Raw genomic sequence first — 20,369 nt, 5'->3', positions numbered from 1 at the left:
GAGGCCTTCCCCACGAAGGTTAATACAGCTTTGACAACAGCTAAGGTTTTGCTCAAGGAGTATTTCCCTCGATTTGGAGTTTGCTAATTTTTGTGGAGTGATAATGGGCCTCATTTTGTTGGGAAAATTGTGGAGTATGTGCTGAAGGGGCTGGGGATCCAGCAGAAGTTTCATGCTGTGTTCCACCCTCAGTCAGCAGGTCTTGTCGAACGGTACAATGCCATGTTGAAACTAAAACTGGCTAAGATTGTAGCATCTACGTCATTGAAGTGGCCGGATGCTTTACCGTTAGCATTGCTCTCACTCAGATCAGTGCCCCACTCTCGAACAGGCCTCACACCATATGAAGTGGTGTTTGGAAGGCCTATGAATATTTGGGGGGTGCCTAAGCAGCGATTGATACATGATGTGCCTTATATATTGATGAATGACTATTTGGCACGATTAACAAATGATTTGCTTTCTATTCATCAACAGGTTCGAGAAGCGCTCCCTGACAATTCCACTGGAGAGGCTCATAATCTCCGTCCTGGAGACTACGTTATGATTAAGTCGTTTGAGAGGACGAACAGCTTGGAACCGAGGTGGCGAGGCCCCGAGCAGGTCCTCTTGGCAACTCGAACAGCTGTACGAGTGACCAACAGAAAGCGGTGGATACACTCAACTCACTGCCGGCGTGTCTCTCCGGACCTGGTGAATCCTGCTATGCTGACTGATTACAAGGAGATTCTGGAAAAAGAAAAGAGCCCAGCTGTGACGTCGGCTGAAGTCGAGGGAGCCTTCCCGGACCACACTGCTTCTGGACGACAACGGTACGATCTGCGGCCACGATAAGGAGAAGAATCGAATTTCTTTTTTTTTGGTTTTCGAGACTGGTTGGTTACCGCTCTGGGGTTTGTGAAACGGAAACCGGGAATCTCAAGGGGGGGGGATCAGTTCTGCCAAGAGTAGCGACACCCGTCTTGACCCCGGAGAAGAAAACAACGGCTACCTCGGAGCTCAGCACCGTATTTTTCCTTTTTAGGTGTAAATATACACATATGTACATTTGAGACTTTGTAAAATTTCTGAACTATTTAAGACTTTGAGAACTCATTGAACTATGGCGTCTTCTGCATCACGAGACAAAAGAATACTTGGTGCCATCCTTTTTGTCTTGACCATTGTGGTGATAGCAGTGATAGCTTGGGTAGTTGAACTCGTGGTGCCTGCACGTGAACATTTGCTGCCGACTACCCCGGCTCCATCTGAACATTTTCACTTCACCCTGCCCTACCATGAAGAACGGCACCGCCAGACCTATTTTAACAATAGTTTTATTCAGATCCTGCATCATACGCATAACATGACAAATACTTCTAATTGTTGGGTGTGTGGGATGTTGCCTGGTCATCAGAAGAAAGGGGGCACTCCACTCATTCCGCTCCCGTTTTCACATAATGGGTCCTGCAATGCCTGGTACACTCTTCTATTCACTTTGCGATGGCCAACAAAAGGCGGGGTGCTTTTCCGTTTGAATAAAATTTGCTACCATGACCGGGATGGGTATCCACGAGCTGAGGGTACTCGATTTGAATGGGAAGAATACCGCCCGATAATGCCTCTGCCCCACGTGTCTACAGCAACCAACGGAACGTTAATGTATCTGGTTCACATATTATTAATGTTATTGCCACTAAAGCTGATTTGTGCATACGTAATAAAGGTACAATCCCGGTTGGAAAAAGTGAATGCAACACTACACTCACGTTTGACAGTCCGAATGGCATATCGTTTGTGGCATCTCGTAATACTTTATTTACCTGTGGACCTAAGGGTTATCATCAGCCCCCGTTGGGATGGTTAGGCACTTGTTATGTATCTTTTGTATTGCCCCCTGTATTCATTGCCCCACCAATGTATCATAATGACTATGGGCCATATGTAGGTGGCAAAATACCGGTCGGTAACGCCCGATTTCGGCCGTTACCGACCGGTATTTGTACTTCCAGATGTAGAGGGCCTGAAAATTACCGATTCTGTATATTTACCGAATCGGTAATTTTACCGAATCAGTAAATTACCGAATCGGTAAATGTACAGAATCGGAAATTTGGGATGTAGGTGGCACTGGAAACAGTGCCACAGGCCCTTAGAACTTCGTTATTTACCATGAAATACAATGGCATGGTAAATAACGAATTCCAGTGTACATGCACCTGTGCCATGTGGCACACATACATGCCCTAAGGGCATGTATGTGTGTCACATTGCACACAAGCGCCAGAATCAGGGGTGCAACAGGGTGTCAAAGTGACACCCTGTCCCCCTTGACGAATCGTTAAAATTACCGAATCGGTATTTACCGATTCGGTAATTGCCATTGATTCCTATGGGCCTCAAGGCCCATAGGGATCAATGGCAATTACCGAATCGGTAAATGCCGATTCGGTAATTACCAAATATTACCGATTCGGTAATATTTAAAGAATTATTATCTACATGGCATTTACCGAATTGTAAATACAGAATCGGTAAAATTCGGTATGTACGATTCGGTAAATGCCATTTACCTACATATGGCCCTAAGTACTTTATCACGACTTCGTGTTGAATCGTGTTAAACGTACTGTTGTTCTTGACGACATCGACCAGACTGATACTACTTTGCAACAATATGTGGACTTCAATTTGGGATTGTTTTCCTTTGTGGGGGCTGCTTTGAATAGTCGGAAAATACGACGATTGACCTGTGTTGTTGAGGCTGTAGCCAATGATACTGCTATTGCACTAGGGAATATTACTGAAGAACTCCAGATTTCTAGGATTGTTACGCTTCAGAACAGAATGGTTCTAGATGTGGTTCTAGCTGACCGTGGGGGGGCATGTAGAATTATCAGAAGCAGCTGCTGTGTATACGTACCTGATAATTCGCCATCTGTTTATGATGCCATTTCGAAGTTGCACAAAATAGCTGCCGAAATACACCCAGATAATGGAACTTGGACTCTTTCAGGATGGTTCTGGTCAACGCTTACAGCTTGGGGTTGGAAACTGTTAACAATTCTATGTGTCATTATTGGGGTACTGTTTTTCATATGCTTATGTATGCAATGTGGTCCTGCCTTATGTTCCATGTGTTTATCAGCCTGCATCCTATCCAGACGTACTCTTGCTCAGAATGAAATGGTACTACATAAAGAAGTTGCTCAAATAATGCTGATTGATATCGAGGATGAATACCCGGACTATGTCCACTATGAGGTAGCTTCAGCTAAACGCTAAAAGGGTCGTCTGTCGTAATTTGACGATGGCTGGGTTAGCGTTTGGCTTTGCTACACGTTATTTTCCTTAACTTGGCTATATTAGAAAACGCCATCTTGTATGTTACGGCGACCATCTTAGATCATGAGCGGCCTCGTGGCCAGCGTACCCTTTAGTCCGTTGTCCGTGCCACTGACCACTCAAGTTTGCCCAGCAACAGGCTATTTTTAGTAACGGTCAAGCCTGTACATGCGCAGTCCCAACTGACCAGTCACCCCTTAGGAATGTGCCGCCCAACTGACCAGTGAGATTGTAACCCCTCCCATGAGTTGGCTGTGTTCCAAAAATGACCATATATGTACATAAATCTCTGTAACTTTGTTCCGCCTATCTTTTTATTACCTGTAAAATGTATAAAAGATCGAATCACACCAACGTTCGGTGTGATACTTCTTGCATTACCGAAGGGTGCTGTAGGAATGTACCACTACCCCATGGGGTCTTAATAAACTTGTTCTTTGTACTTTTCAGTTTCCGTGCCAACAGTTCTTTCAATGTAAGTGGGTTATCTTCGGAACATGTAGGCCTTGGGAACCCGATACTACACTCGCTGTGCCGGCACCAGGGAAACTGAGCAAACCTATACATTTCTGAAAACTAGACACCCATGGGAGTTCAGGATGGTGTGACTTTACTGCCAAATACCAGGTTCTGCTACCCAGAATCCCTTGCAAACCTAAATATTTATTTAAAAAACACATTTTCCTCACATTTCTGTGGTGGAAAGTTCGGGAATCTGAGTGGAATCACAAATTTCATTCCCCAAAGTCTTCCAAGAAAAATGGTACCTCAATTGTGTGGGTTGGCCTATTGCCTGAGACAGGAAACGAGGCAAAACACAACGTGGACACACCACAATTTCACAGTGAAAAATGACCCTTTTTTAGGAAAGTGCCAAGCTGTAGTTTTTTAACCCTAGCTCTGCTGGTACCTAGGGAAACATAGCAAACCTATACATTTCTGAAAACTAGACACCTGGGGAAATCCATGATGGGGTGACTTGACTGGCTCTCACCAGGTCCTGTTACCCTGAATCCCGTGCACACCTAAAAAATTGTCAAAAATACAAATTTTCCTCACATTTCTGTGGTGGAAAGTTCTGGAATCTGCATGGATCTACAACTTTCCACCCACCCCTCGTTCCCCAAAGCCTTCCAAGAAAAATGGTACCTCACTTGTGTGGGTAGGCATAGTGCCCCGACAGGAAACGTCGCTAAAACGCAACGTGGACACATCACAATTTCACAGTGAAAGATGACCCTTTTTTGGCAAAGTGCCTAGCTGTAGTTTTTTAACCCTAGCTCTGCTGGCACCTAGGGAAACCTAGCAAAACTATACATTTTTGAAAATTAGACATCCAGGGGAATCTAGGATGGAGTGACTTGACTGGTTCTCACCAGATTCTGTTACCCAGAATCCCTAGCAAACCTAAAACATTGTTTAAAGAAAACACATTTTCTTCACATTTCTGTGGTGGAAAGTTCTGGGATCTGTGTGGATCCACAAATTTCCACCCACCCTGCGTTCCCCTCACTCTTTTGGGTGGGTCAAGGACCCCCAACAGGCAAGGGCCCAAAACCTATTGAGCCAACATCAAAATTACCTATCACAACCTGGTTTTGTAAGGGGGTCCCATGAGTTTTTGGCCTGGGCCATCTAGGGAAACCTACCAAACCCACACATTTCTGGAAACTAGACACTCAGAGGAGTCTAGCGAGCTATGGCTTGCATGGGTCCCCCAACATTCTTCTACCCAAAAACCCCTGCAAACCCCAAATTTCGCTGGAAAAAAAATCACTTTTTCTTCTCAAATTTCAGTGTGGGAAAGTACTGGAATCTGCTTGGATCCACAAATTTCCTACCACCCAGAATTCCCCAGGTGTTGTTCACTCCTGTGATTGGGCCAAGGGCACACGACAGGCAAGGGCCCAAAACCTACTGAGTAAACATCAAAATAACCCATCATAAACCAACCTGGTTTTGCAAGGGGGATCCCATGAGTATTTGGCCGGAGCCGGGCGGCCATCTAGGGAAACCTACCAAACCCACACATTTCTGGAAACTCAACACCCAGGGGAGTCCAGCTAGGTATGGCTTGTGTGGGTCCCCAGCATTCTCCTACCCAAAATCCCCAGCAAACCTCAAAACGTCAAATTTTGATGAAAAAATTACTTTTTTTTCAAATTTCTGTGTGAAAGTACTGGAATCTGTGTGGATCCACAAATTTCCTACCACCCAGCATTCCACCAGTTCTCCCAGTAAAAATGGTACCTTACTACTGTGGGTGAGTCAAGGACCCACGACAGGCAGGGGCCCAAAACCTATTGAGGCGACATAAAAATTACCTATCACAAACCAACCTGGTTTTGCAAAGGGGGTCCCATGAGTTTTGGGTCCTAGGTAAACCTCCCACAAGAGTGAGGCACCATTTTTATTGGAAGACCTGGGGGAACGCTGGCTGGTATGACATTTATGTCAACCTGGCGATGCCACAATTTTCCCCCACAAAAATGTGTGAAAAAAGTGATTTTTTTAGCTATATTTAAGGTGTGCAGGGGATTCTGGGTAAGAAAACATTTGGGGATCCACGCACGTCATACCTCTCTGGAAATCCCTGGGTGTCTAGTTTTCAGAAATATGTAAGTTTGGTAGGTTTCCCTAGCTGGCTATCGAACACGGGGCCAAAAACCCAGGTGACCCCCCTTGCATAACCAGGTCGTTTTGTTATAGGCAATTTTGATGTTGGCTCAATACGTTTCGGGCCTTGCCTGTCACATGTACTTGGGCCTCCCACATGAGTGCGGCACCATTTTTATCTGGAGACCTGGGCGAACGCTGGGTGGTAGGAAATTTGTGTCAGCCTGGTAATGCCACAACTTTCCCACACAAAAATTTGTGAAAATAGTGATTTTTCAGCTAATTTTGAGGTGTGCAGGGGATTCTGGGTAAGAAAACTTTGGGGGATCCATGCAAATCATACCTCCCTCGAATTCCCCAGGTATCTAGTTTTCAGAAATGTGTGGTTTTGGTCGGTTTCCCTAGCTGGCTGCCGAGCATGGGGCCAAAAACCCAGGTGACCCCTTTTGCAAAACCAGGTTGTTTTGTGATGGGTAATTTTGATGTTGGCTTAATATGTTTCGGGCCTTGCCTGTCACAGGTACTTGGGCCTCCCACACAAGTGTGGCAACATTTTTATCTGGAGACCTGGGGGAATGCTGGGTGGTAGGAAATTTGTGTCAGCCCCGTGATGCCACAACTTTCCCGCACAAAAATATGTTGAGAAAGTGACTTTTTCAGCTAAATTTGAGGTGTGCAGGGGATTTTGGGTAAGAAAATGTTGGGGATCCATGCAAGCCATACCTCCCTGGAATCCCTCTGGTGTATAGTTTTCAGAAACGTGTGGGTTTGGTAGGTGTCCCTAGATGGCTGCCGAGCTCAGGGCAAAAATCTCATGGGACGCCCCCTTGAAAACCAGGTAATTTTGATGTTGCCTCACTGGGTTTTGGGCCCATGCCTGTCGCCGGTACTTAATCCACCCATAAGTGTGAGGTACCATTTTTATCGGGAGACCTGTGGAATGCTCTGTAGAAGGACATTTGTGGACCCACGCAGATTCCAGAACTTTCCCACAACAGAATAGTGAGGAAAATGTGTTTTTTTTACAAAGTTTGAGGTTTGCAAGGGATTTTGGGTAGCAGCACTTAGTGAGAGCCAAACAAGTCACCCCATTCTGGATTCCCCTTGGTATCTAGTTTAGAAAAATGAACAGGTTTACTAGGTTTTCCTATGTGCCGGCTGCGCTAGGGCCACAGGTAGGCACACTGCTAAAAAAAAGTCAGCGCCTAGTGGGATTTCTGCTGCCCTGTGGGGGGAGGGATCGGGGGTGGAGGGTTTGTCCTGATATGGCCCCAAGGGGGCAGACAGACTGTGGCTATTTTTTGTGGGGGTGGGTGCATTGGTATGACCATTTTGGGCAGCCCCCACCCTAAAAAACAAATGCACAAATGAATCCCTGGCATCAGGTGGGCTTTCTGCCCCCCCTGAGGGGCAGATTGGGAGCTACTGCCCCATCTGCCCCTGGGGGAAGAAAGGCTGAATTGGTGGTTGGTGGGGTTGGGGGCAATGGCATCCCCATTTCAGGCTGCCCCCACCCTAAAACAAATTGTGCAAAGAAAATCCCTGGCATTTAGTGGGCTTTTTGCCCCCCAGGGGGCATAATGGATGTTATGGTAGCAGGGGGGTAAAATTGTGCAAAAGTAAAATCCCTGGCGTTTAGTGGGCTTTCTGCCCCCCCGCGAGGGGCAGAATGGGGGCTACTGCCCCATCTGCCCCCAGGGTGGGCAGAAAGTCTGTCATTGTGGCTGGAGGGTTGGGGGCATTGGCGTGCCCATTTGGGGCAGCCCTCACCCTTAAAAAATTACAACAACAAAAATCCCTGGTGTTAAGTGGGCTTTCTGCCCACCTGAGGGTGCAGATTTGGGGCTAATGCCACCCGGGGGGGCTGAAAGGCTGTAATGGAGGTGGGGAGGGTGGGGGCATTGGCTTGGCCATTTCAGGCAGCCCTCACCCTGAATAAAATTGTGCAAAATAATCCCTGTTATTCAGTGGGCTTTCTGTCCCCCTGGTGGGGCAGATTGGGGGCTACTACCCCCATCTACCCCCCAGGGGGGGACAGAAAGGCAGTAATGGTGGCACAGGGAGGGGGTATTGGCGTGCCCATTGCCCCCACCCTAAAATAAATTGTGCAAAAAACATCCCTGGTTTTTAGTGGGCTTTCTGCTCCCTGGTTGGGGCACATTGGGGGCTACTGCCCTATCTGCCCCCCTGGTAGGGCAGAAAGCTTTAATTATGCCCATTAGTTTATGGCAGAGCGAAAGCCCTTGCCCAAGGGGCCACTCCCCCCTCTCTGGTGTCTAGTGTGTGGATCCTTGTTGGGGCAATCCCCAAGCAGGGATCCATTGGAAAGTTCCGTCATGAGCATCGAAGGGGTTAAATTTAGAACACTCATTTTATTTTAATTTTTTCCAAGTGTTTTACAGGTGGACATTGCCCATTCAGTTAAGGACAGATCAACAGCTTCAGGAATACTAATGTGGAAAATAAGTGTCATGAGTAAATGGTTGTAGCTCTGTGACAACAGTGTGTGATCCATGACAGTTTTAACAGTGTGATGTGTATCAGAAGGTATTCATCACCTGCCAACAAATCACTCCGATTCATTGACCAAACACAACAGCATATGCCAACAAATTCATTTTAATGGAACCAGGAGGCGTGTTTATGTGAGTGTACTGTTAATATAGATGTGGGTAAGTATTCCATCAGTATCCCACTTGTAATATGGGGATCTTATACGTGTAACTTTACCTGTGGGTCATACCTAATGACACTCTGCATAGACATTCATGACAACGTGACCAGGTTAGCCATCACATTGCATTCACTGCACAACAGATAGATTTAATTTGAATTTTGAACTTTTTGTAAAGCGCGCGACTACCAAGCGGTTTCTTGGTGCTAAGGATGCAAACCCAAGGTCGGGCTGGAAGTAGGTCGCTAATGTGAAAATGCTTGAGAAAAGGAGACAACAGGAGAGGAGGACCTAAGGGAGAAGGGAAAAGTGTTCCAGAATGCAGGGGCAAGGGTGGAGAATTTCATTCCTCCCAATTTCTTCCTTCTAAAACGAGGAACAGAGAGGAGGAATTGGGGGAGGAACGCAATTCTCTGCATTGGAGGTAGGCCTTAATTTCTGAATTGATGAATGCGGGCGCCGTCCCTGCTCGAGCCTGAAATGTGATACAGCCCATCTTAAAGAGGGAACGTTCCCGAACAGGAAGCCAATGTAAGGCTTTAATTAACGGGGTAACGTGGTGAGATTTGGGGAGATTATAGGCAAGTCGGGCGGCCTGGTTTTGGACAAGCTGAAGTCACCGTAGGTCATAGTCAGGAACACCAGAGTATAAAGCATTGCCGTAGTCGAGGCGGGAGATGACCATGGCTAAAAGAATAAGTTTAAGGGCAGAGGGAGAAAACAAAATTGAGATTTTTTTGGATGGTGCGGAGGATCAAAAAGCAGGAGGAGACAACAGAGCTAATCTGGGAGTGCAAGGTAATCTGGTCATTCAATTTTATTCCTGGGCTTTTCACTGAGGGAGAAGGGGAGGGAGGGGGACCCAGGGAAGGAGGCCAAAAAGAGGGATTCCAGGGAGTGGAGCAACCACCTGTAAGGACTAGTTCGGTTTTGTCTGGATTTAACTTCAGTTGGTTGTAGTTCATCCAGTCCCGGATAAAAATCATAACGGATTGAAAATTGTGAATGGAGTCTGGAGAGGAGGACAAATTAAAAATAAGCTGGAGATCATCGGCGTAATTGTACACTGTGACCTCCATTTGCTGTAGGGCAAAAACAAGAGGAAAAATGTACAGGTTCAACAAAAGGGGGGGACAGGGAGGAGCCCTGTGGTGCGCCGCAGAGAACCTTGCGAGAGGGAGCAGAGAAGTCGACCAAATGGACGGCCTGGGTACGGTCCCTCAGGAAGTAAGAGAGCCAGACAAGGGCTGATCCTCCAATACCAGCCGCCCTGACACGGGTGAGCAGGATGGAATGGTCAACTGTGTCAATGGCGCTGGATAAATCAAGAAAGACCAGGACCTGGGGCCGATTGGTGTCCATTCCCTCTCTGAGATTGTCCATGACGGAAAGGACGAATGACTCCATAGAATGCCTGGGGCGAAAGCCTGCCTGACAAGGGGCCAGCCTGCCATTTTCCTCAACAAAAGCACTGGTGACATAGCACTCCAGTACTTAGCCTAAGAAGGGGAGGAGGGAAATGGGACGATAGTTAGCCATGGAGGTGGGGTCTGCACCGGGTTTCTTAAGGATGGGGATTATGGTGGCAGATTTGTGAGGTTGTGGGATGATGCCCTGAGCAAGGGAAACATTAAGAAAAGTGAGTGGGGGCAAAGGGCAGGCCAAATAGATTTTTCTGAGGATTCGTGCAGGGCAAATGTCCGAAAGGGATCCGGACTTAACCCTTTGAAGTAAAGACAAGAACGATTCTTTAGTAAGGGGAGGTATATGATCCAGATATGACTGATTGGGCGGAGGCTGAAGGTCGGAGAAAGATGGGGAAGGGGGTGAAATATTAGACTTGATTAAAGTAATTTTATCAATGAAATAGTCATTGAGCGAATCGCAGAGGGCCTGGGAAGGGGAAGGTTTGAGGGTAACTTGTCCATATCCATTGTAATGTCTCCTCCTTATGGCTTTCTATGGTCCACTTGCTGCACTGCCGTCCCGCTTTCCCTGTGTTATGTATTGTGCTGCTGAATCCCCTGATGCCTGCCCTGTAAGTTCAGTTTGGTACCCCTGCCCATCGCTCTCCTGCCCTCTCTTACCAAGTCTGTGTCCCTACCCCATTAATCCTGCCCTCCATGATCCGATGTGCCATACTTACCAACATTTTGAACTTAGTAAGAGTAAGATTTTATGGTTCCTATTGACTTAAATTGAAAAAGAGGAGATTTTAGGCAGCAGACAAAAATAAAGGTCTTTAGGGCTTAAAAACGTTGTGAGTTTCCATCCTGAATTGGGTTTAATCGCACATATGATTGTACTGCCACTGTCTGTTCCTTTTGCTCTCAATGGTCTTTTATATTGCCACAGCCGCTTTTGCCTACACTGCAAGGTTGGTTTCTTGCCCTACCTCTCTTTTTCCTGCCTTCCATGGTCTGTTGTACTGCCACATCCTACATAATGTGATCAACTTGTTGCTTCTTCAACCTCCTCCTTTATCGGATCTTATTTTCATAGAAAGTATGGTTAGTGCTCTAAACAACCAAAATGAGGACACGTTTTCTGAATTCTCAAATAGCAACAAAGCACTTTTGAATAATTTGCTATCTTTATGTTTTTTTTATATCCAGTTGAACACTTGATTTATATTTTACACTTATTGGAGAGGATGTGGCGTTACATCCAGAGCTGCAGTCTTTGCAACTAGGGAACCAGGTTTGATTTTCGGCGTCAGCTCGGCATCCTGTGATTCTGGGCAAATCACTAAATCTCCCTATGCCTAAAACCAAAATGAATGTGTCCTTATGTAATGTAACTGATGCTCATGTAAAGCACTCATATACCTTTGGGTCTGCGCTATATAAAACTGCTACAAATTAAAAAAAGAAGGGCCTGAATATGATAGGGGTGAACTCACCACCGCCAGTCTGCCGGTGGTGGGTTCTCCACCATCGTGCAGTCAATATCTGTCCGCCAGTTAAGGATGGCGGGTGGAGTGCCGGCGAACGGAAAGCCCGTCCGCCATTGGTCCGACACAGGCAATCCTTACGATTGCCTGTCGGACGCGGAAAACATATCCAGAATGGTGGCGTTGCATAACAGGCACCATCTGCCACATTAGGATGCCTTATTCCGACAGCCTTTGAATGGCAGTTCCTCGGCCATTCAAAGGTTGGTGGAGACTGACTTTTGTGCTCCCTACATTTCCCTGCATAAGGTGGCAGGCACTGCGTGGTGCCCGCCATGTAATGCAGGGAAAAACAAAACATGCATTTTTAACATTGCGGAATATGCTGCAGCCAGCAGCACCCGCCACAATATTAAACTGCCTTTTGAGGCCATCATGGTGGCGGCCGCATTGTAATGTTGGTGCGGGACCGCACTAAGTATAAATTCTATGACACATTGGACTCCCTCATTTTATTCCTTTCTAAATGAAATGTTTTAAGTTTTTCCAGTTTGATTCAATGAATATGGTTTCAGGTGTGCCATACTTTTGTCATAAGTAACATCATTAGTTCTCTAGTTGTTCTTTTGAACACTCTGGGAAGCTGCATTAGAACACAAAGGAATTCAACTGACTGTCTCTGCACTTGTTGGATGTACATGTTTTACTGAGAATGTCAGACTTTATTCTCACATGACTGAGAAAGATAATGTGAATTTACAGAAAATATGCTCCGATTTTAGCTTCTGGAGCACCTTTCAAAACTATATGGGACAAGCATGTGAAAATGGTTTTCTCTCAAACATGATTCATGATATCCCAGCAGAAGGATTTTAACAGGGTAAAATCACCTTAGAACACACCACAATTCCTAAACTTAGTATGGTACCATCAACAAATGAATTCTAATGTAACTAAAATCTGTTATCACCCTTTATAGTTCTCCTTTTGGTAACTCTCAAAATCTTCGATTCACTACAATGCATTTCATGAGGTATTATCATGTATATTGGTCCAAGATGGCTGCCAGCAATTCCAGGATGAAGTGCTGACAGCCAATCAGATCTCACAATGACATGTGTGGTTAGGATCCGCCCAGATATCGATATTTTTCTTTTTCAAATTTCTCAGGAACCACTGAACGGATTTAAGTAATTTAACAAAAAGAGTTCTTTCTGAACCAAGGGCTAACATTTTGCCAATTTCGGTGGAGTTCTGTTCAGTAGTTCCGGCTGTAGCCGTGTCTTGTCTAAATTTTCATATGGGAATTAACATGAAGAAAACAAGTTTTGGGACCCCCTTTTTTCTCGGGGCTTGCTGAATCACCCCGAAACTTTCAAGATAGGAGCAGACAGTAGTGCTTCACAAGTTTTGAAATTTGCACGAATATTTGTCAATCGTCGCCAAAGTTATTGGGAATAGAATGTTGCAATTTTCCTATGTCACTGGGTCTTAACTATAACTACTTGCTGGCAATATATATACATATATATAATCACACACTGGCTGCCTATATCTTCAGTGTTTTTTCACAAATCTTCCCAGGTGCGTTTACCAAGTTAATGACTACAGCCCAAACCACTGATCGGAATTACACCAAATTTGGCAAAAAGCTAGTTCTTGGTCCAGAAACAGTGTTTTTTGTTATTTGGTGTAAATCTGTTCAGAAGCTTTTGGATTTCTTAGAAGAAATCCAAATTTGTATATCCAGAGGCACAGATGCTTTACAATGCCTATGTTGAGCATGGTGCAACCCACACGCGACAGACAGTGCTGTGATTGGCTGACCACAACCTGTGCAGAAAGTGGTTGTCCCACGGTCCCACAGAATGAAAATAAAGGCTAGTAACTTTAGAAGGGGTCAGGGTAGGGGTACATTTTGAGGGTTGCTGATGAACCCCTTATGAACATCAAAATGACCCAAACCAGGATTTTTTTCATGTGGTCAAAGTCGCTGACCCATCGTGACGCTCAGCCCGGCACACATATAGCATTGAAAACCGTATGGCTGTCAGTTTAGAGAATTCCTTGACTATTTAAAAGAGTTTCTTTTATGTGATAGGCTGCGGAGTTGATGCAGGTTGTGATGGCTGCTTTCTTGACTTTTTTGATGCGCTGGTGATAGGTGTTGAGGGCTGTTTTGTGAGCAGCTCTATCAGCAGGGTTCTTGGTGGTGTGCCTTTCTTTGTTTCTCCAGTTTGTAGCACTTGCGCTGTGTAGTCCTAGGTTCTGGGGTGTACCAGCTAACTCCAGGCAGGTAACTCCACTCCACCTGCGAAGTATACAGAGTTTTGCCTACACCGCATTCAAATGCAGAGGTTAGGCAAAAGTCTGACTCCATGGCGACTCACCCTCTCAAAGTAATTATAATGTAAAAAAAGGCACTTACCTACCGTAGCTGCCTCCTCCTCGCCATGGCTTTTTCCTACCTCGCCATCCTTCTTCTTTGATAACCCTTACGTGGTACGTCTTCCTAATGCACGTGTGCACAAGAAAGACATATAACATATGGATTATCAAAGAAGAAAGACGGCCAGGTCGCCATGGCCACTCTCCTTCCTTGTCCTCACCGTCTTTTTTCTTTGATAACCCCTACATTGTACGTCTTGCGCGTGCTCATGCGCACATGCAAGGAGGAAGCCACGGTAGGTGAGTGCCTTTTTTTACATTAGAATTACTTTGGGAGGGGGAGGGAGCGGTGCGGAGTTCCACTGAGTTTTTCTCCAACTCTGTGGGACTCTGTGAAGAGGCACTAATCCTGCTCCGCCCAGCCTTAGTACCAGCTGCCATGTTTAGAGCTCTTTTTGGGTTTTGTTGGTTTCAGTGGGGCGACTCTGTCAGTGCTGTCGGTGATCGAGGCAGCAAAGTTCTGGATGGATTGGTTTAGGTCTGCTGAGGCCTCGGGTTGGGAGGTGGTGAGGGTCCTGATTTTCAGTGACCTTACCCCAGCTGCGGTGGGATGCGATCTGACACCTGGTGATGGTGTGCTGGGTATCGATGATGATGACTTATACAATCCTGTGGTGTGGCTGAAATTGATTCTGTCACTGGATGTGAAAATGGGGTAGAGGTTTGTTCAGGTTTGTGCATGGGTTCTGTGACCAGTTGCCGAGGCCGATGTTGTTCAGGTTCTCCAGGAAGGTGATGGAGTTGGCGTCGTTGATGTGGAATTTGGGGTTGCCGAGTAGGATGTAGTGCTGTTAGACGATTGCTAGAGAGGGGGTGATGAGATTGGGGATGTCAGAGCAGAATGTTGCTCTGTGTCCGAGGGATCCATAGGCAAGGATGGTTCTAATCGTAGTCTTTGAGTCAGTTTGTAGTAGGAAGTTGGGGTGTTCCATTAGATAAGTGGGGTCAACTTTGGTAATGATGCATCTGATGGTTTCCCTGAAGATGATGACAATGACTCTGTCTTGATTGTTGGCGTGGGTATGGTGTAATATCTTGTAGCATTGAGGTGTGGCAGTGGTGATGAAGGGGACCGAGGAGGGAGTTCGAGTCACATTTCAGTGATAAAGCTAATGTCCATGGAGATGGTGGTGATGTTGTCCCAGATCTCTGTGACGTGTTTGCAGAGTGAGCAGGCATTGAGCAGGCTACAAGTGGTCAAGCAGGCATTGGTAAAAGCTTTCTAATTAAATTTCCATTGCTTATCTACAAAGGACTAGAGAATCACATTAGTCATGTGTAGTAACAGCACCAAATGGTCTTGCTGCGCACAACATTAAAGAAATGACTTTGCGCCAACTACTTATGCTACCTATTGAACATTACAATAATCTGGAATACTAGAAGCTATCTGGTAAATTTGTCTTGAGGTGTCAAGAGTATTGAGGAAACTGAGGTGAGCATGGTTTGGGATTTAATACTTCCCTTCATATTCTTAAGAATGCAGCAGAATTTACAAACTGAGTATGATATGCTGTTTGTAGGAAAGCATTTTACAGCCTGTTTTCAAGACACTTCTCCACAATGAAACTTTGGGAAGTATTGGCAATGTAAATATTTGGCTATACTTCAAATACAAGGTACCAGTGAAGAATAGGTGTCAAACAACTCATGCGTCCACAATTGGAAACAGAGGCAATATTTTTAAGTATAAAGCTAAACAACATGGAATGCTTCCAGAGGAATCTTAATTTACAGACCCCCAGGCCCTAGGCAATCCTTTATCACCACGTTACAAACTCACATGGAGTCCTGCTTTTATGTGGACTCCATTATGCTGTTGGGGGATTTAAATTTTCATTTAGAGGTAATGAACAACCCGGATACCTCAAGTCTAATTGACACCCTAGCCAGTTTTGGAATGACACAAATTGTACGGGACCCTACACATCAGGCAGGTCATACCCTGGACGGAATCTTCACTAACAGTGCCCACATCGAAGTCACCAGCTCACTGCCTTTAATTTGGTCTGATCATCATGCTGTCAATTTCATGATTAATTTATCCAACAATAACCTGCATTGTAGAAACAGACCCCCTTTGAGCAAGGCACGTGCCTGGAAAAAAATATCCCAAGAAGAATTAACTACGGCCCTGAAATCAAATCTGACCAGTGGTACGGATCCTAATCATACTGCCACTGATTTTAACAATTGGGTAATTCAGGCAATCAATCTGCTAGCCCCGGAAGTGAATAAGACGCCTAAGAAAAGACTGGTATCCACCCCTTGGTATTCTGCAGTGCTAAAAACTATAAAAATCAAATGCAGACTCAAGGAGCGCATTTGGTGATCCTCCTATTGTTCAGAGCATAAGATTGAATATGGATTAGCGTTAAAAGAATATACGGGAGCCTTAATATCAGCCAAGACTCATCTAAGAATTTAGAAGCTATAAACTCTCCGAAAGGACTGTTTAAAACATTAACAGCTCTTTCCTGACGCCCAAGAGACTCTGTCTTTGCCCCTGACCAAGCCTTTGTGGATAACCTGGCGGTTTTCTTTCAGACAAAGGTTTAATTGGTCACGAGGAACTTCAAAATGTAGCTGAGGCTAAAAGCACGAACCCCCTGAAGACATGGGAAAGCTATCCCTATCAAGGCAAACTCACTCATTTTTGCAGTCTGGATGGAAAGCCAGTGGAAGATCTACTTTCCCTGCCCCCATATATTTTACATCTAGCCAAGGATGAGGTAGGCGCATCACTGACCCCGCTACTAAATTTAATCATAGGTCCGGTGATTTTCCCTTAAGATTGGAAAATGGCCTGTATTAGACCTATTTAAAATAAAAAACATCACTCAATCCTCTGGAGGCCAAAAAATATTGACCCATCTCCTGTTTACCTTTGCCATCCAAGGTCCTGGAGAAAGCCATTAATTTGGAACTGACTGCCTACCTTGATGACAATAATATCCTCGATTCCACCCAGCATGGTTTCAGATCTCAGCACTCCACTGAGTCAGCTCTGATCATGGCTACAGAGGAGATACGAAGGGTACTAGACGAGGGTGGTAGGACGGCCTTGATGCAGCTTGACCTCACGGCAGCATTTGACACTGTAAACCATACAGTGTTAATAAACAGACTGTGGTCCGTGGGAGTCAATGGCAAGGCCCTGACCCTTCTCACTTCATTCCTCGACTCTAGGGAACAAATAATCTATTGGGAAGGTATGAGATCTGAACGGTTCACACTCCCGGGTGGAGTTCCCCAAGTCTCGGCACTCTCGCCCACTGTTTAATATTTATGTAACACCATTGGCTAGATTATTTCAAAGTTATGGTCTGGTGCTTGTATTTTATGCCGATGACACGCAAGTGGTAGTGTTGGTAACTCAAATTAACAGCATGTCAGCAGAAGGGCTCCGGCACTGCCTGTCCTCTGTAATGAGAAAACAACTACGGGTTGGCTCTAATCATCAAGGCTGAGCCAGACTAGCAACAAACAAAAGTGGGGTGCCAATGCTGATATGAATAATTTAAATAAACAAATGACCAAACGGAACTTGAAGAATTATTCAAGAACGGGAATTACTAATTAATAGCTTTTTATTTTGACATTTTTTTAAAGAAACTTATATTTTTTACATCATCCAGAAGAACATATTCAAAAAGGACACGTGAAAATTGGGAAACTAACTACTACTCATCAGTCATTCAATATTACAGACATATCCCAGGCATTCAAAAGCATTCAACCACTTGGGAAACGGGACTACAAAAACATATGATACAGTCTTAAAATATATACAGTCTATACTACAAAAGAAACAAGAAGCCACAATCTGCAACCACAGTTTTACGATAGTGAAAAAAGAATAATTTCTGTAATGTACATTCCTGTATATTAGATTAGATGTTCAAAGAAAACTTTTTAAACTAATGGTTCTCGGTAATGTACGAGAGGCAGGGAGGAATTTGTTTGATAATTCTGTCGCTCTCGCAGACACTATGTGACACAAGCCTACGCGTTTCGAATCCCACTGGTTCTCTTGGGATTCTCTTCAGGGCCTCATGTAGTATCTATACAAGGAAAAAGAAAATATAAAGACAAAGAGACAGGTAAGGACACGGATTTAAAACATTTAATCAAAAAAGAGTAACAAGACCAAACATCGAGGAGCCTGTCTACAGTGCCCAAACACGTCCCTAGCAGCTTACCACTAAGTAAGAAAGCCAGATTTTAGGGAAACATCAAGGTAATTGGTGAAATCTGTTGTCCAGATCTAGAATTGAAAAAACATACATCAGAGTCAAACGGGTTGGATTACGAAAGGAAGGAGTTTTTTAAGGTTGGAAGATCTTTTATAGCTACTTGCCTCATATACCAATTGTGGTGGTTATTCTCTTTGAGTAAGATGCCAGGAAGGAGGTCAATAAATGAAAACGACAGGGGCAGTGCAAAAATCTGCCTGTTTGAAGAGATAGAAAAGTCTTTTTAGACTAGGCTTAACTTGTCATCTGTTCAAATGACAAAGTTTAAAATAGTTCTTACCAAACGTGGTAGATCGTCAGTTTCAATAAGGTAAGCGAGATGAAGGAATCATTTGCAAGAGCCGTCTAAATAAACATGAGATGGAGATTACTGCACCGCACGGGATGACGTATTTGTTAATGTAACATAACAGCAAATCGATCTCTTACCTAAGTTGGTGTGTGTCCGGTGGTCAGAAGTGTGGTGAATATCACGGAATAGAAGTTCTGAAAAAATAATAGAAACTCTTTCAGAAAAGGAAGAATCACAATAACCGGTTTCGGAAGGGGCTGAAGCGTTGCTTGGCTTACCGCTTTTATTTGAATTTAGACGACAGGGACGGGTGAGGATGAATACGTCCTTTTAATTCCTAAAACAGGAGTTTCATACGGAAACGTTAGCAGAGTGAAGGAAAAACGTGCAATCAAACTTAATTTTCTGTTTAACGGAACAAGACTTACCGCCCTATATACGGACGGAGACTTTTACTCTATTGGAGCGGTCTGTCAGATTACAAAGCCATGCAGCTTACTAGAGCAACAGAGAAATACGTATTAACAGAACACTAATCTTAAAGGGCTGAATTGGTTACAAAAAGCGGGGAAAAGGACAAAGCACTTACTTCAGGAGCAATGGCATGGATGAATGTCAACTTCCTAAAACTTAACACTGAGAAGACCGAGATTCTCAAATTCTGCAAGAAACCTTCTATCTGGAACAGTCCTGGTGACCCCCTGAAGTGGGAATATGTCCGCAGTCAGTGCCGAAGGCCAGAAATCTCGGTTTTATCGTTGACAAAGATCTCACTTGATCCCCCATATAAACCAAGTGGTTTCCACTTGCTTTTTTACACTTAAGATATTGCGCAAAATCCTTCCATTCATCCCATTATCCCTCAGGAAAACAGTGGTTGGCACACTTATATTATCGAGGATCGACTACTGTAATGCCCTTTATCTGGGCGTTAGAGTAAAACAACTCAGCAAAATCCATTCACTCCAAAATGCTGCAGCTCGAGTGCTGTATGGCCTATCCAAGCATCACTCCACCTCGGCCAGCATTAAACAACTTCATTGGCTCCCGGTGAAACATCGGGTGGAGTTTAAAGCTTTATGTCTAGTACATAAAGCTCTCAATGGTGGCGGGCGGAACACGAACAATCATGATTTCCTTGTTACATTCCCTGTGTTGCTCCGACTTCAGCCTTCTCGTACCATCTTCAGGAAAGCTATAAAAACCAGGCTTTTTATACAATGCTAATGTCAGCGCAGATTCCCTGATCACTCTACTCAGCGCCAAGATGCCTCGGCATAAGTACGCTTTACAAATACCCTAAGTCAGTCAGTCATGTGCAACATGTAGATATCCTGAAGGACATTAGAGTAGGAGTTCTGACAAAGGAGGGAAAACATGCTTTGAAAAGTCAACTTACCAAGAAACTATTTTCATCAGACAGCACAGCAGCACAACTAAAGTACAATTTGATTGAACAAGGGAAATCCACAGTCTGTTTAATGCCAAAACTTCAAGAGCGCTCCAACTTCAAAGAACAATTACTGAAGCTGGAGAAATTACACCTAACGATGGAACACCAGCAAGTAATAATACTACTACCTGAGGAACTACAAGCAAAATTGCATTCTTTGGAGAATTCTGTTTCGAGGACTGCAGGATTAGAAAAGTTTTTTGTACAAAAAAGTGACAAGTAACTTTGCAGTGTAACTTAAATGTGGAGGAAGGGTTAATAAATGGTGGTATGTGCAAAGTTAGTGATTTAATTCATTATCCAATTAGCGATGAGGTTGAACACTGAGCCATAAAATGTGATTAGTTTGAAGCAGATTGGCTGATGTAATGTATGTTTTTTTGCTTGTGAGGGACTTATATGTGCGGCAACAA

Source organism: Lissotriton vulgaris, chromosome 1_1 (assembly GCF_964263255.1).
Source record: "Lissotriton vulgaris chromosome 1_1, aLisVul1.2, whole genome shotgun sequence".
Taxonomy (NCBI): domain Eukaryota; kingdom Metazoa; phylum Chordata; class Amphibia; order Caudata; family Salamandridae; genus Lissotriton; species Lissotriton vulgaris.
The sequence above is the reverse complement of the archived record's forward strand: the minus strand, read 5'-3'. Positions refer to the sequence as shown.